General features: G+C 37.2%; 1 long non-coding RNA gene across 1 annotated transcript in view; it reads right to left on the reverse strand.

The window, feature by feature from the left end:
* The window catches only part of LOC143807515 (uncharacterized), an 83,980-nt gene extending 66,312 nt beyond the window's left edge, over nt 1-17,668 (reverse strand). Inside the window, exons 1-3 of the long non-coding RNA XR_013221754.1 lie at nt 17,440-17,668; nt 13,793-13,884; nt 11,412-11,465 (exon numbers count right to left, since the gene is read on the reverse strand). This is a non-coding gene — a long non-coding RNA (uncharacterized LOC143807515). The remainder of the gene's footprint in view (nt 1-11,411; nt 11,466-13,792; nt 13,885-17,439) is intronic.
* Between the last annotated feature and the right edge of the window lie 57 nt (nt 17,669-17,725).

Here is a 17,725-nt window from a genome sequence, read left to right on the forward strand (position 1 = left end):
GTCAAGCAAGGGGTATGAGAATAAGTTGTCCAACTTCTTTAATTTTTTATGTAGCAATGTTATTTAAAGCGATTTCGCCACCAGTTCATTCCATAATGTAGAGACAGAAATCTTGATTCCAGTTATTTATAACTTACTTGGCTGATTGCTATATTTTTTAGAAAATCACTGTTTTAGGCCGGTTTCACACGTCAGTGGCTCCGGTACGTGAGGTGACAGTTTCCTCACGTACTGGAGACACTGACACACGTAGACACATAAAAATCAATGCATCTGTTCAGATGTCACTGATTTTTTGCGGACCGTGTCTCCGTGTGCCAAACACGGAGACATGTCAGTGTTCGTGGGAGCGCACGTTTTACACGGACCCAATAGAGTCAATGGGTCCGCGTAAAACACGGACCTCACACGGACATTCTCCGTCTGGGGTCCGTGTGCGTGCAGGAGACAGCGCTACAGTAAGCGCTGTCCCCCCCACATGGTGCTGAAGCCGGTATTCATATCTTCCCTGTAGCAGCGTTTGCTGTAGAGAAAATATGAAGAATAGTGTTAAAAATAAAGATCCATGTGTCCGCCGCCCCCCCCCACCCCCTGTGCGCCCCCCCGCTGGTCAGAAAATACTCACCCGCTCCCCCGCTCCTTCCTGGTCTGGCCGCGCCTCCTACTGTATGCGGTCACGTGGGGCCGATCATTTACAATCATGAATAGTCGGCTCCGCCCCTATGGGAGGTGGAGCCACATATTCATGACTGTAAATGATCGGGCCCACGTGACCGCATGCAGGAGAAGCCGCGGCCAGACCAGGAAGCAGCGAGGGAGCGGGTAAGTATTTTCTGACCAGCGGGGGGGGCGCACAGGGGGTGGGGGGGCGGCGGACACATGGATCTTTATTTTAAACACTATTCTTCATATTTTCTCTACAGCAAACGTTGCTGCAGGGAAGATATGAATCGCAGCTTCAGCACCATGCAGAGTGGGTACCACACGCTCCGTGTATGGCCTCCGTGAGTTCCCAGGCACACGGACACGGATAACTCCGGTACCGATTTATTCCGGTACCGGAATTATCTGGACGTGTGGGACAGCCCTTATCAGCAGGATATTTCCACTTGAGGACTAGTAAACCTGCTGCCAGGTAGTCCAACATATTCATGGACTCTGCATAACCCCACCCCTACTATTGATTGGGGGGTGCTTGGGACGTTAAATATATGTGTGTGTGTATATATATATGTATATATACAGTATATACATACATTAAAAATCCTGAAAAACAGCAGCACTGCCTAAATACGTGCAAATATCCCCAAAGAAGATTTTGTTATACACTATAATAATATTAATCTTTATTTTTATATAGCGCTAACATATTCCACAGTGCTTTACATACATTACCATCGCTGTCCCCGATGGGGCTCACAATCTAGATTCCATATCAGTATGTCTTTGGAATGTGGGAGGAAACTGGAGAACCCGGAGGAAACCCACGCAAACACGGGGAGAACATGCAAACTCCATGTGGATGTTGTCCTTGATGGGGTTTGAACCCAGGACTCCAGCGCTGCAATGCTAACCACTGAGCCACCGTGCTTCCCCACTATATAATATTTATATTGTAATCACTAATATGGTCTCTAGAACTGGTACATGTAGTGGTATGGTGATAATATTCATCTCTACCTTTGTCTAGTTATTCTTTTCAGTATCAGAAATGTCATCTTTTGAGGTCCCCGTTCTAAGTAGGGTGCTCCTCTATAGTAGTAGTTCGAGTTTGGGGGCCTATTCAGGTGTATTTAGCTCCTTAGTACCCCTATGTTAAACCCTTATATATGCCTCTGTTCACACTTCTATGTTATGGCTAAAAATATACAAGGAAAGTGCTGGCTCATCTACATCTGGAGTGTTGTACAGCAAGAATCACCAAGGAGCTGATATAAAGTTTTATGAGAACAGATCCATTATAACCTTTCATTTTAAGGATTCAGATGTCTTGTGGTTTCATTATGTGAATTACATCTACTTGTGTATGTATGCTCACACAGGGAAGACTGTCAGTCATTGCATCAGACCACTACTGGACTATTACGGTAATCTGCTCAGTTCCTAATGGCAAGTATAGTACAATTTTCACAATAACAACTTTGCATTAATTCCTTCACTATGTGGGCCAATGTGAGTGCTCAATTGCCTTAGGCCTCCGTACACATTGAAACTGAGCAGATGATGTCAAGGCAGACAAGGATAGGGCATGTTAAGTTACAAGGCACGAGACTTTTGTTTTATGGGTAGATCAAAAATGTCTGGAAACCTCTTACTCCACTCTCCCTATTAAATATAAATGCATGTTTGGCCCATCCGAGCAAGAGTATGAATGGGGGAGTTGGGAGACATAACTGTCAACCAAGTAAGGGTTCAGCCGACCACTATCTATGGTGCATACATACACCTTCCTACAACTGAGTGTTATTTTTTTTTAATCAAGAGTACAGTATCCGAAATTATTTGCTTAGTATTAGACCATCTTAATGCCATAGGGAAAACAATCGTGTTTAGTAATAGTTGACAAATTTTTACATTTATACTTTTATTACTTTAATTTTATTTTTACATTTAATACTTTCTTACACAATTAAAGCAACAGATAGACAGATAGATAGATAGATAGATAGATAGATAGATAGATAGATAGATAGATAGATAGATAGATAGATAGATAGATAGATAGATAACACTGGTCAACAGCATTTTTGGTGCCAAAGATATTTCATCGAATTTAGGGTATTTTTGGGGTGCTGATTCTGAATATGCTATCAGTTTTGCCAGATTGGCTCAAGTTTTTGAGATTTTTGGTATCTTATTTATAGCACTTGTTGGTAAATGCGACGCATCATCTCATTAATTTCTTTGGATTAGTACTTGAACTGAGCAGTTCTCAATATAGTTTTGTGTTAATTAGTGTTCTAAAAGTTTGTTCATAGCTTGATTTTTGCACTAACTTTATGTTGTTGTCTGTTTTCCAGTGAAAAGCATGAACTCATCAAGAAGAAGTTGTCTTAACGATCCAGACTCATTCTGTTACATTTGTGGTGAATACACACTGCCAAAACATAGAAGAAACATAACAGACTTCGTAAAAAAAGTGTATTTTGCCTATTTTGGGGTTATGCTTGGGGACCAAGACAAGTTTTGGGCACCACACATAGTGTGCAAAGCATGTATCGAATTATTACGAAAATGGAGCAAAGGACAAAGAAAAAGCTTCAAATTTGGTGTTCCAATGGTGTGGAGAGAGCCAAAAAATCATCATGATGACTGTTATTTATGGTAAACACAGGTACAGGCACATCTTCACAATGAGGGACAGGCATTCTTGCAGATTCCATGTTACTCCCATTTTCGTTTCTTATGCTTATTGAATCCTTGCACTTGCACTGCACAGAAATAACAGTCATCATGATGATTTTTTGGCTCTCTCCACACCATTGGAACACCAAATTTGAAGCTTTTTCTTTGTCCTTTGCTCCATTTTCGTAATAATTCGATACATGCTTTGCACACTATGTGTGGTGCCCAAAACTTGTCTTGGTCCCCAAGCATAACCCCAAAATAGGCAAAATACACTTTTTTTACGAAGTCTGTTATGTTTCTTCTATGTTTTGGCAGTGTGTATTCACCACAAATGTAACAGAATGAGTCTGGATCGTTAAGACAACTTCTTCTTGATGAGTTCATGCTTTTCACTGGAAAACAGACAACAACATAAAGTTAGTGCAAAAATCAAGCTATGAACAAACTTTTAGAACACTAATTAACACAAAACTATATTGAGAACTGCTCAGTTCAAGTACTAATCCAAATAAATTAATGAGATGATGCGTCGCATTTACCAACAAGTGCTATAAATAAGATACCAAAAATGTCAAAAACTTGAGCCAATTTGGCAAAACTGATAGCATATTCAGAATCAGCACCCCAAAAATACCCCAAATTCATTAAAATATTTTGGACACCAGAAAAAAAAATTTTTGTTGTTGACCTGTGTAATAGATATGGATCATTACATAATGATATTGTATAGCTGCTCTTAAACAAAAAACACTAATAAGATTATATGAATTATATATGAATTTAAATAGTGCTACTCATGAGAATAATGGTTAAATAAGGAAGGGACTAGACGATTCAATGTTAATCAATTTTGTATTAAATGTTTAGGAATTCAAACTATTTTTAATTTGATTCCTGCAAATTGCAAAAAAGGCAGAAGTTTATATCAGCCAGAAAAGGTTCACACAACCTTGGGTCAGGCCAGGTGTTCCTGATAATAACATGCAGCTATTATATCACATGGTATAGCACAGCCAATCAAGAGGAACTATCAGATCCCATATAAAAGCCATGACAAGGAATGCAGCTGCCATTTTGGGCTGAATCTGGATAATGAGAGCACATCACAGCTCTTAGCTTAGCAAAAGAGATAGGGAGAGAAAATCCTAAAACAGTGAATAAACATTACAGGTAGTGTGTGACAGGACTGGAGTGATGAACGACTACCATCCATTTACTCATAACTCTTTATGGTGAGATCAATTTGACATGACTAAGTCTGTGTTTATTTAAAGAGCTTGACTTGGATTGGATACAATCCTAAAAGACCTAAGAGTGTTATACACGCTTTTTTAAGGGCAATTCATGGCAAATCAAATCATTGCAAATTAAACTTATGCAAAAAAATGCCAAAGTTTGCAAATTTTAACTTCAAAAGATTTGCTCTCTCTATAATTAAGCCAATACGTCAGAAGTCAACATATAGGTTGCTCCTTAACTGACACTGTGCCTCTGTAAATTGTATGGTGTGTGCAAAATTGTGCACTGATCTGGTATCATTTTATACACTGCCATAGATGAAACAACATAAATATAATATCAATCAGATGATAAAAAAGGAAAATGTTAACAGCATTTGTTATGTATATCTATTGGGGCAAGCTTTTTCTAGTAGTTGCTATTGCTACATTATTATTATTCCACAATACATATGAACAGTGGTTGTAATAAAAGAAATGTTGGTCAGGAAGACGGCAAACTTTTGCTCTCTGGCAGAATGCTTTGATTTACAGCATAAAATGTATCCTGTGTATTAATAGTGTTAACTTTCTGCAAAGAAGCCAAAAAGAAGCCAAAAGCTAAAAAAAAGTATTTATAAAATGTTCATACAAAGTGTCTAGTATTAATGCTATTCAAAGCCAATAAATATGTAGTGGAGGAGGACACAGGTACAGTAAAACCAGTTGTCTGATATAAATGTAACAGTAACGCGCATCATTTTCCTGCAGCTGTGGGTTTTCTAGCTGCTGCATTGTTACATCTGTATGCAGTATGTGTGCACTGGCATGGTGACCTCTCTGTGATTGTAAGCAAGCCTTGAAGTTTATATGGGCCAATTGGTTCTTATTCGTCATCATATCCTTTGATTCCAAATTATGTTCCCATTTACAATATGTGTGAGCATTTCCATGTTCTCATATTTTATTCATTTTCTTCTCTGGACTTCCATTAGCCCTTTCTTTCTTTCTTTTTTTTTTTTTTTACTGAAAAACATCTAGTCAAATTGAAATGTATTCTTCTTCTTGAGAAGCACTCAGACAACAAAATTAATAGAAGCACCAGTGATTTATTCCTCAACAATGTATGTACATTAATGTAAAATTATTTCTTTCTGCGGGATCCACAATCGCGTAGCGGCTTGTCATTCTGTATTAGTGCACTTAAATAATTCTAATTATATTCAAAGGAACAATATCTGTAATTGTTCCTGTTCTGTTCCATCATCAGCAAGTAGGTAAAAATTATATTTATACTCATTTAGAAGAAAAAAAGTAATAATAATAATATATCATTAATTGTATCATTGCTTTATATTTTATCACGCTTTATACATATTTTAATCTTTAAATCCATTCTTGTAAGCTGAATTGAAGGTTTGAAAAAAATACGAAATTAACTAATTAATCATTGGATTTACTTGTTTCTTTTTTTATTAATTTGCTACACATGTAAACAATATGTAGAATTTCTGATATTTTCTAATCGAAAACTATAGTGTTAATTTTAGTTTTTTAAGTTACAAGTGAAATAGTATCGTAACATAGGATTATCTTCCCGTCTTGCACTAGATATATAAAATATGACTGCCTTCATTATCCGCAAAAATGTCAGCAGATATCAGTAGATACATTTACTACAACAGTTCGGGCTCATCCAGACGTCAGTTTTTCATGTACGAATTCTATCCATGCTCTTCAGAGATAGAACTCAGACTTCTTATAGTTTTGGGGGCTGTTCACATGTCCATGTATTTTTGCCGACAGAGACCACACCAAATCACCAAGACATGTCCGAATTTGATCTGAGACATGGATCAAACTCATCAATGCAAGTCTATGGGTCCATGACAAAATCAGACAACATTGTTCATCCGTGTGCTGTCCATCTTTCACTAACTATTTGATAGGAGAAGCTTGAGAAACCTCCATCAGATTTTTTGCAATCGAGAAAAACTGATGAAACTCTGATGGTAAAAACTGACACTGAAAAACTTTGATTAAAATCTGATCTAAAACACTGCTGGAAATCACATTTTTTTTTTTTTCATACAAGAAGATCACTGACACTTGAATGAGCCTTTATATTAATTACCTAAATATCACAACCACAAAAAGGCTACGTTATGTTTAGTACGATGACAACTGAAAACAGAACCATATCTTTGAGTGCAATTACGAGTATTTCACCCTACGGTAAGTCTAGGTTCACACACAGGCAACAGAGGCACAGCTGAGAATCGCATCACTATATTACAACTACAAATTAGACAACAAAAATCTGAAATTGCCCGTCTGCCATGTCCAGCATGTGTATTACTGTAGAATTGTTTTCTATTGTTAATGTAGATTTTTCTCATTGTATTGCTTCTGTATTGCAAAGTAGAAATATTATCCAGAGCAGGGACTTCAATAATTATTTATACGTAATTTACTATTACCAAATAAGCTCAATTTTGTATCAATAGATGCAAACTTTCCACGGATTTGGAAACAGTTTTGAAAAAAAATAAGTCCTGGTAAATTCCTGTTTCTTTCCTCCCTTCCCAATATTTTATTTTGAGAAGTTGCACTTATCTTAAATATTTTATTCTTTATGTTTCTATAACTCAATATTATAACTAATAGTCAGATTGCTTAGATTTCAACTAAGTGGTAAAACAAGCTTTTCCTTGGTGTTTGTAAATGATTATTTAATTACTTAAACCAGTTTCACATAATATTTAGTCAGTATTTATGAGCCAAAACTGGGGGTGGAACTCCTGATTTTGGTTTACAAATAATAAAGCAAATTGCTGACCAGTAAACTGACCAGAATTTTGCCATATGAAAGAATTCTTTGTGTGGGGTCACATGGAGACTTTTTGTAGGGCAACTTTTCCTTTTGAGTCACAACTGTAGTACAATGAGGGGGTTTTCTCAATTCAACGTATTCACCTGGACTGTAATATCACTATGGCTCAACTGGAAATCTAACCGACACTGGGAGTCTTCTTGACCCTCTCTGCTGTAAAATAGAGACCATAATTTGCCCCGCAACAGCCCAAGGCTGCAGCAGATAACAATGGCAAATATTCTTTTGGTAGAGTTTTATATCTTACATGACTAACGCCATGCAATCTATTATGAGTCTATGGACAGACATGTGTTTGAGATGGTTTAGTGAATCCTGAATTGAGGAGGGGGTCGGACGTGATGACCCTGGAGGTCCCTTCCAACTCTACCATTCTATGATTCTATAATCAATGGTCTTTGTTGTGATAAGTTGGCTTCAGCGCAATGACACATTACTACTACATCCAGTTGTTAAAACTAAAGGGAGTCCATCAACACAAGATAGGAACCACATGCAAAGGGGGCATATGAAGATAAAAGATATGGTTACCACAATTATCTATAAAAATCAATAAAATATAAAAGCTTGTTAGGTCAGATCACGTTATGCCTAGATATAAGCTTTGATAATGGATCATGCACAGTTTCCATAAGTCCTGCGTCACACTACCGTAGAATACGTCCGAGTGCTATGTGAGAAAACATCGCATAGCCCTCAGACCAGTGTTAATCTATGGGGCAGCTCACATCACCGTATTTTTTCTCAGGTATATTCTGCGTGCGTGTAAAATTGCAGCATGCTGTAATTGTCTCCGAGACTCGGCCAAGACTCACCAATGCAAGTCAATGGATGGGAGAAAAACTCAGACACCACACGGACCATCCGTCTAGCTTGCAACAAATGCGCACACATTTTCCTCATTTCAGTCCATTGAGCAATTTAATTCAATGGGGAAAATCAGTGAGAAATGTAAAGTAATACGGATGTCATACGGATACATGGGTTGGAGAAAATCGCATCATCGCACTGCAAACGCATTACACACGGATTACCATATGGAGAACACTCCTGCGACTCTCGGCAGGGAAACTCAGACCGATTTTTTCATACTTTAGTGTGACGTCGGCCTTACTCATCACTTACTAGCAAGGTCTTCTCTCCTTCCTCATTGTTAGTAAATAGTTATTTGTTGTCATTATTTTATTTCCAGTGATTGATCATCTTGCAGAGCAATGTTAACAGCCTTCAGAGATATGCTGTACAGCAGCCACATGAACCACAGGAAACTGCAGACTAAAGAGGTTCATTGACTTATATGGGAAAGGCACAGAGTTGTGGATATGCTCTGTGACCTGTGCAGAGGTCATTGTGCAGATGGGGGGAGGAGCGCTTCAAAACCATCTATTGTGAATTGTGAATCCTGTGTTATCTCTATACATGTTACATTGTATTATAATCCTGTCTGCAATCATAGTGAGATAACTCTTGAGAAGTGAACAGAACAGGAAAAGGCAACCTAATATATGGCACACAAAATGTGCATAAAGGTCAGCTACAAGAAATAAGTGTCCCTCCAGAAAAAAATATATATAATAATGATTATATACTTTTCAAAATAGCTGGTGAAGAACTTCTAAAATACCTTGTAAAAGTTCTTAAACTTACCAGCTCAGCTTCTTTGGCTGTACTGGTGTCTAAATCTGCATTTATGTGCTCGATTCATTAATGTATTCTATTCTTGGCAAAAAAAAATGCACAAAAAGTATTAGTAAATCTTTTTTTTAGTCGTATTCTGCAGACTACCGCGGTCACTCATCAATGATTGTGAGCCCTCGCGGGCAGGGTCCTCTCTCCTCCTGTACCAGTTATGACTTGTATTGTTCAAGATTATTGTACTTGTTTTTATTATGTATACCCCTCCTCCCATGTAAAGCGCCATGGAATAAATGGCGCTATAATAATAAATAATAATAATATTAATAATTAAAAACTGGTGTTTCAGGCTGCAAGAAAGCCCTAACCTAGCCCAAGCCATATTCCATTCCTTAGCTTGGCATCTACTCTTGGTTTGACCTGTGCAGAATTTGTAGCCAGAAAGTCCCAGGTGGGACACAGGTAGGAATCCTTAGGACGCAAGGTAACACCAGAGGATAGCCAAAGCTTTTTTCAAGAACTTTAGTTTTAAGGGTGATTTTATCATGTAGACCACTTTTATCATTGCAAAACATGGCAAGTTCAACTCTTAGAAATATGGCTTGAAGGCCAAAGTGAATGCTGCAGTGAGTTCATATTATTATTATTATTAGCATTATTAATAACAAGCTAACGTACTACTCGATGTTGTCGACGCATACAAGAGAGTTACAAAAATAGATTTCATCAAAGTTCATATTAAAATACCATATCCAAAGAGAAGAGAGCACATGCTATTATCTTACATAACATTTTCTTCATTTTGGTGTCTATATATAATAATCATTGTTTTCCTATTTACAATAACCACAATTGTTGTCATAAGTAAAGTTATGCCACATTATTTAAAAAAAAATTGGGTTGTCAGACAAGTCATTGTGGTGAGACTCCATGCAAATTAATGAATGAACTCCCCATATAATACTGTAGTATTATTATTATTCACATTTAATTCAAGAAAGTATTAATGGAAATGCCCATTGTATCATTTGTTTGCAATCCGCACACATGTAGCACATGTTATTGCAGCATGAAAACACAACTCAAAGGATCTTTTGACAAAATTAATTGTTTACAATATAATTAAAAAATACAGAATTTTGAGAATGTATTAGTTGAGTAGAGGGCTGGCTACTTGGGCATGTGCCACTTTGCCAGATCCAGGATATTTAGAGATAGTTCTAGGGCAATGAACTAAACCTTGTCTCCAGATTAATGAATTAACCCCTTACTGACGGAGCCAAATTGTTTAAATCTGACCAGTGTCACTTTATGTGGTAATAACTCTGGAACGCTTCAACAAATCCCAGTGATTTTGATACTGTTTTTTCGTGACACATTATACTTTATGAAAATGGTAAATTTAGGTCGATATGTTTTGTGTTTATTTATAAAAAATATAAGAAATTTGAGAAAAATGTAAAAAAAATAGCAATTTTCAAACTTTGAATGATTATCCCTTTAATCCAGATAGTCATGCCACAGCAAAACATTAATAAATAACATTTCCCACATGTCTGCTTTACATCAGCATCATTTGTAAAATGTTCTTTTATTTTGTTAGCATTTTAGGAGGTTAAAAATTTAGCAGTAATTTTTCATTTTTTCAAGGAAATTTACAAAATTTATTTTTTAGGGTCTTAGCCATGTTTGAAGTGCCTTTAGGGGTCCCACATATTGGGAAACCGCCAAACGTGATACCATTTTAAAAACAGCACCCCCTGACATATTGAAAACTGCTGTCGGGTAGTTTATTAACCCTTCAGTTGCTTTTCAGGCCAGAATTTGGCCATGAATTGCCAATCGCAAACATCAGGACTACACAATCATGATCTGAGGGCACCAATTGGGATTAGGAGGAAGCCCCCACAGTCTGTTAACCGTTTATAATGATGTAGTCACTATTGAAAGCAGCATCTAAGGGGTTAAACAGATTTGGAAAGGTGCAAACACTGATCGTGGCTGATGCAGCAAGTTGTCAGTTATAGTGTACAGCCGACAGCTGCTGGATTGTCACCTGTATGGGGAGGCTAGTCTCTTATATCGGAGGTCAGTTAAAAGACTTATATTTAAGGTCACAAAAAGCTACTTTTTTACATCAAATGTCCAGTAAGTTCACAACAATCCATGCACTTATACTAATTTCAACCCATGAAAGTAGTAAAGAATCCTGTAACTGGTAAGAACAGATCACAACTGCAAGTCCCACTGGTTAGAGAATGGATGGCAGTATTCTTATATGTAACTGTACAGACGACATACTGGAGAGATTCCCTTACCATTAGAGATATTGCCAGGTCATGAATCAGCACCATGATGAGGATCTGACAGGTCTGTAAAGGCAAAACATAATGCACAAAGTAAATACACCAGTCACATTCCATGTCCTGGTCTCAATGGTCTGAAGATTGCAGTAAAGCATATATTAATAAGAAGTGGCACACATAAAATATATCTTAATTTATTGACTTTAGTTACACTTACATTTCAATGTTTCTCTTAAAATGTTTGTAAATAGGCAGAGAAAATCCTCAAAACTGCAAGTTAGATCTGATAAGAGTCTCCTAATCTGTTCTTGGGATCCCCAAATTGTCAGATATGGAATACACAAGTGTATTGTGTATCAGGTGGTATACTGATGTGAGGTGGTCTCACTGGTAGTTGGAGTCTTATAGCAGTGATATAGACTGTGTCCTGTGGGGGTCCAGTATCAATAGCTAATATTATGGACAGTAGGGGTCCAGCATCAATAGCTAACAGTAGAGAGCAATTCATCAATGGCTTAATCTTTAGGGGGTCATGTATCAATGACACACAGACCTTAGGGTTCTTTCAGCAAGACAAGATCATATTTAACCCAAGACCCCAAGAAAATACTAATATTTTGGTACAAAACAGAATTTCCGTCATAATTTGGGTTTCATCTGCTCTAAATTGGAGAAAAACAGCAGGTCTGAATACATCTGGAGTAAAAAGCAGCATGGAGAATGTAACAAAGAATAACCTGATCTCACTAATTGACAATATGCTTCCTTTTCTCTCTAAAGACACCTGAGTTATCTTTCTCTGTGGCTGCCTGCACCTGTCTGTCTGCAAATCATATGGGCGTGAAAGAGGTGCATCTGCAGTGCCATGTGGCGGGCAGGGGGCTCCTTCCAGCAGATTAAGGTGAGGAGAGGTATGACTTAGGAGACAGGCTGTGTACACACTGGAGGGGTTGTTGTTACATCAGCCCCACTCTGCAGAGTCTCACATTTTGTAGGAATGTAAGTGTTTATATAAGTGGAAGAGTCATTCAGAGTGACAGGAGACAGCACGGACCGACCGCAGTCCGCTCACCTCTGCCTCTCTGCAGGACTGCGGTTAACCCTTGGCTTGCCCGTGCACTAGGAATGCTGTCACTTTCTTCCCCATGATGAATAATTAGCTTGCAATAATTGGATACATGATTTTACTTTTAGATTCATGGGCGTTTAAAACTTCAGAATAAATCTTGCATTCAGGTAATTATGCTCATAAATGATATTAGTGAGAAAAGTAAGGCTCTGTAAGGCAATGTCTGCCTGTAGTCTTTTGTCCTAGAGGTATGTCATATGCCCAGCGCCTTCTTAAGCTGGCATTACCCTCCTAGGAGAGCGATGGATCCCCTGCCTCAAACTACCATATACTTTATATGGGCTAATAGATCTGTAGTGTCTATTTCTGGGGCCGGCCAGAATAATTAGCCCATATGTTCTAAGTGGATGATAGTTTAGTGAGCAATAAAGCAATTACCCATCGCCAGGGTTGACAGTCCTTCTAACTAAACTCCAACCAGCAGTTAATTGGAAAAGTCAGTTTATGTCCATTGTCTCCAATTAGTCTTGCTAAACTACTAAACCCAACTAGTTGCTTTGAGGATAATTTGTGCATGCATAAAATAAAAAAATAAATAAATAAAATACGAAGTAAAGTTAAATCCTGATGATGATGCACATTATTGCTAGTTGGACATATTGAAAATGAATGTACGAGGAGCAAATTTAGGTTTCTGTAGTTTGAAAAAAAAAATAATATCTCAAAAATTAATGTTGTGGTATATACAGATTATTAATTGGAAATGGGAAATAGCATTAATTGTTTGAAAACTATTTAAAAAGCATTTTAGAAGGAGTGAACTTTCCGGCTGCCCTGCGTGCTTCACCCACATAAACTCCGCACAGAGTTCTATCGAAAAACTGTCAGATGACTTGTAAAATTTACTGTGTGGTCAAAAGCACCTCGAATAACGAAATAAATGCATTGTCACCTGGAAAAATAAACGTAAAATCACCGGGAATAAATAAATGCAGGGCTTGGAGCACTATTATTAGTCACAAACGGGGAGTTATATCAGTGCTTGTCACAATAGGATTATCATTAACCTCATAAATGTACATATTTTATATATGTGTGTATATATGTTGATTAATATGTGCACATTTATATATGAGATTAATACTAATAGTATATTAAAATATATAGAGATCACTATTACTATATTATATATATATATATATATATATATATATATATATATATATATACTTCATTATTTTACACTGATTCAAACTACATAAAAGACTGAAAAGCTGGAAACATATAATAAAATTGTTTGAAAGCTCAAGTTGTGGTTTGTCACCTTAGCAGCAAAGTAAACTTTTCCAGGAATTTACAGCTTCCCAGGGAAAAACCTACAGCCTGTGTGTAGACTTTTACCATCAACTTGTGAACCTACAAAAGAAAGACAGCGTTAGTTTTCCCCTATCCTAAGCAGTCATTCTTGTCTCGGTCTTGTCCTATGGAGGCTGGTGTGCTGGTAGCAAATACAAGTCCTGGAAAATTATTAAAATTATTTTCAACATGATTATTTAATTTATTCGATGGCTAACATTACAATGAACATATACAAATATATATATATATATATATATATATATATATATATATATATATATATATATATATATATTATTTTGGAAAAGCATATTGGCAGAACTGCCTTTTCACAATGTAGATGCATTTGCGGTATGCAGAGAATGGGGCATCTTAGTGGGCTGCAGACTTTTTTTCTTCTGTTAAGAGCGATTAGATGGTGTCTATTCAGAGCTGCTGATCCAGAGAGAAAATGGGAGTACTTGAAAGGAGACTTCAAGTGACCTTCTCGTCTCTTTCACACCAACCTGAGCTTAGAATAGCCCAAAGATCTTCAAATAGCCCTCTCCATGTCACCCTCTCAGCGTCCAGCTGAAGGGTTAACACCACAACTTTCACACACACACACACACACACACACACACACACAAAAAAAAAAAACGGGGCACTCAGTGGCTGGAAGCTGTGTCAGATATGGAGGTTTTGTTCACAGACCAGTTGGGACACTCCAAGCTGTTTAGAAGCTCACTGGTTCTGGTAAATTAGCCACACTTTCCTCCCCCATAGAGAGAGAATACCACTCCACACAAAGCACAGATATATTTATTGTATGGAACCAGAGAGAGGAAAATCGCTGCACTTGCTCTGCAACCATTCAGGAATTCTGCTTAATTGAGATATTGCATTTAAATCAGATGCAGGTTTCTGCAAAGGATCAGAAAAACTAAAATGTGAATGTTCTCAGAGCAAAGTAAACATTGGTTCAAACTGAAATCTGTGGGGCTCACTTTCTAGATAAATATGTATGAGATAGATAGATAGATAGATAGATAGATAGATAGATAGATAGATAGATAGATAGATAGATAGACGGACGGACGGACGGACGGACGGACGGACGGACGGACGGACGGACGGACGGACGGACAGACAGACAGACAGACAGACAGACAGACAGACAGACAGATAGATAGATAGATAGATAGATAGATAGATAGGTGATAGATATATAGATAATAGATAGATAGATATTAAATCATTATATTTTTATAAGAATGAAGTCACTTTGTATTATTCCACAAAACAAGTAGATAATGGTAAAAATAATTCCCTGTATTTTACAAATATATTACAAGTATATATCTGCACATATGCAAACAGATTTGTAATACTTATAAGACTCGTTAAAAGTCAGCATTAATCAGGCACATGGATATATTTCATAACTTATTATAAAGGTAAAAAAAAACACTAATGTTTAGTTTTATATTGTAACAATATATTCGAGTTCACTTTATGATGGCTGAATTTTCCTTTGCTGAATCAGCCATGTATAGTAGGAAACTCTGAAATGTAAAATATTTTGGTTGTTCTTATTTATTTTTTTCTTAGTGTCTTTTTTTAACCCTCGGGGAATGTCTGTATTCATTTCATTTAAAGGATAATGTAACTTTGATTCAATATTAACGTAATATAGTTACATTAAGGTTTATCTCTGCTGATAATTAAACGTCAGATTTTATTTGACAGTATGATATGGCTGCAAAGCTGGAGGGAGAACAATGTAAAAAGTCTTTCTTATGAATGTTATATTGAAATTGAGACTGCTTATTTTTCATTCATGTGATTTTTTTATCCTATACTAATAATAGTTAGAAAAAGAAAACGACCAGCCCCTTACCTTGCTGAGGGTTTCCTGATTCTAATGATGCACTGGGGAACATGTGAATATATCAGTCTAGCAAAGTAAAGTCTGATGTCTATATGCCTAACGTTATGTGTGTCAATAAGTGCATGATCATTTCACTGTATATAACCCAGTCCGAAAATGTAAGAATATTCTGTGTATGATTTTCCCCTTCAAAAAATGCATTTAATACACAGATTGTTTATTACTGACCAGCAGTTCTAACTTCAGGGCTCCTGTGCAGTTACAATATAATATTATAATATAACATAACTCCACTAATCTGAGCCTGTTTATGACTGCAATCCCCGATGTGCACTGGAGTAGGAACTATATACAGATCAGACTGATTACTGGGGCAGGTAGCGAGGTAATTACAATATAATCTACCTGCTCCTGACTCCATGAAAACACAGTCATTAGTAGATACTGAAGGAGAACTTACCAAACAGTATGGGATTCCTGCAACAATTAGCAACATTCTATATAGAGACAATGGATAGCAGGGCCTGGGGAAGTTTACTATGGTGAAGGAACACATACAGGAGCTGACATCTTCTAATACCCCTATGGCGTTCATGGAGACAATAAGGAGAAGGAGACATGGTCAGCAAGAGGTCTTCTGTCAGTGGTGTTTGTGTATCGCCCTCTACAAGTGACACTATCACACACACACAGTGACTCGCATTGATCTTTGCATTAGGTGGCAAATAGTCCAATACTGGAGAGTGGTGGCCCCATTAGTGACTGTTCCCACTGGCTTCAAGTTATCTGGGTGCTCTTCGAGAACATGCACATCACTGATCCATCTAGTGTCCTGCCACCTATATTACAGGGAACTGCACTGTGCCTTCAGAAGGAAGATAGATAGATAGATAGATAGATAGATAGATAGATAGATAGATAGATAGATAGATAGATAGATAGATAGATAGATATAGAAAGATAGATAGATAGATAGTAGAGAGATAGATGATAGATAGATAGATAGATAGATAGATAGATAGATAGATAGATAATACATAGATAGACAGATAGATAGATAATAGAGAGATGGAAAGATAGATAGATAATAGATAGGTAGGTAGATAGATAGATAGATAGATAGATAGATAGATAGATAGATAGATAGATAGATAGATAATAGAGAGATGGAAAGATAGATAATACATAGATAGATGATAGATAGATGATAGATAAATAGATAGATAGATAGATAGATAGATAGATAGATAGATAGATAGATAGATAGATAATACATAGATAGACAGATAGATAGATAATAGAGAGATGGAAAGATAGATAGATAATAGATAGGTAGGTAGATAGATAGATAGATAGATAGATAGATAGATAGATAGATAATAGAGAGATGGAAAGATAGATAATACATAGATAGATGATAGATAGATGATAGATAAATAGATAGATAGATAGATAGATAGATAGATAGATAGATAGATAGATAGATAGATAGATAGTTAATAGAGAGATACAGTAGATAGATAATGAATGGATGGATAGATAGAAAGATAGATAATAGAGAGATAGAAAGATAGACAGATAGATAGATAATTATGTGTTAAGCATATGAAGTCATGTTGCATTGCTCCATAAAATAGTAAAAAGTAGCATTTTCACTAAACCATATCGTTGAAATGAAGACTGGCCGGTGATGCCAGCCACAGGGGTGATACATATAAACATACATAATATAGAGTACTTGCCAGTGTTCACTCTTCTGGACGCTGTGCCCGGCTGGGTTGTAGCACTGTGCCCGGCTGGGTGGTAGCACTATGCCCGGCTGGGTGGGAGCACTGTGCCCGGCTGGGTGGCAGCACTGTGCCCGGCTGGGTGGCAGCACTGTGCCCGGGTCCAGCAGCAGAGCCCGCAGCTCGGTCAGACAGGGAGCTGCCGCCTTTTGTCCGCTTTAATCGTATTCGTCGTTTCACCTTTCGTGCAGGCAGGAGACAGAGCGGAGCTTCCAGTGAGAGCGCCGTGCACCGACCAGCA

Source organism: Ranitomeya variabilis, chromosome 1 (assembly GCF_051348905.1).
Source record: "Ranitomeya variabilis isolate aRanVar5 chromosome 1, aRanVar5.hap1, whole genome shotgun sequence".
NCBI classification, from domain to species: domain Eukaryota; kingdom Metazoa; phylum Chordata; class Amphibia; order Anura; family Dendrobatidae; genus Ranitomeya; species Ranitomeya variabilis.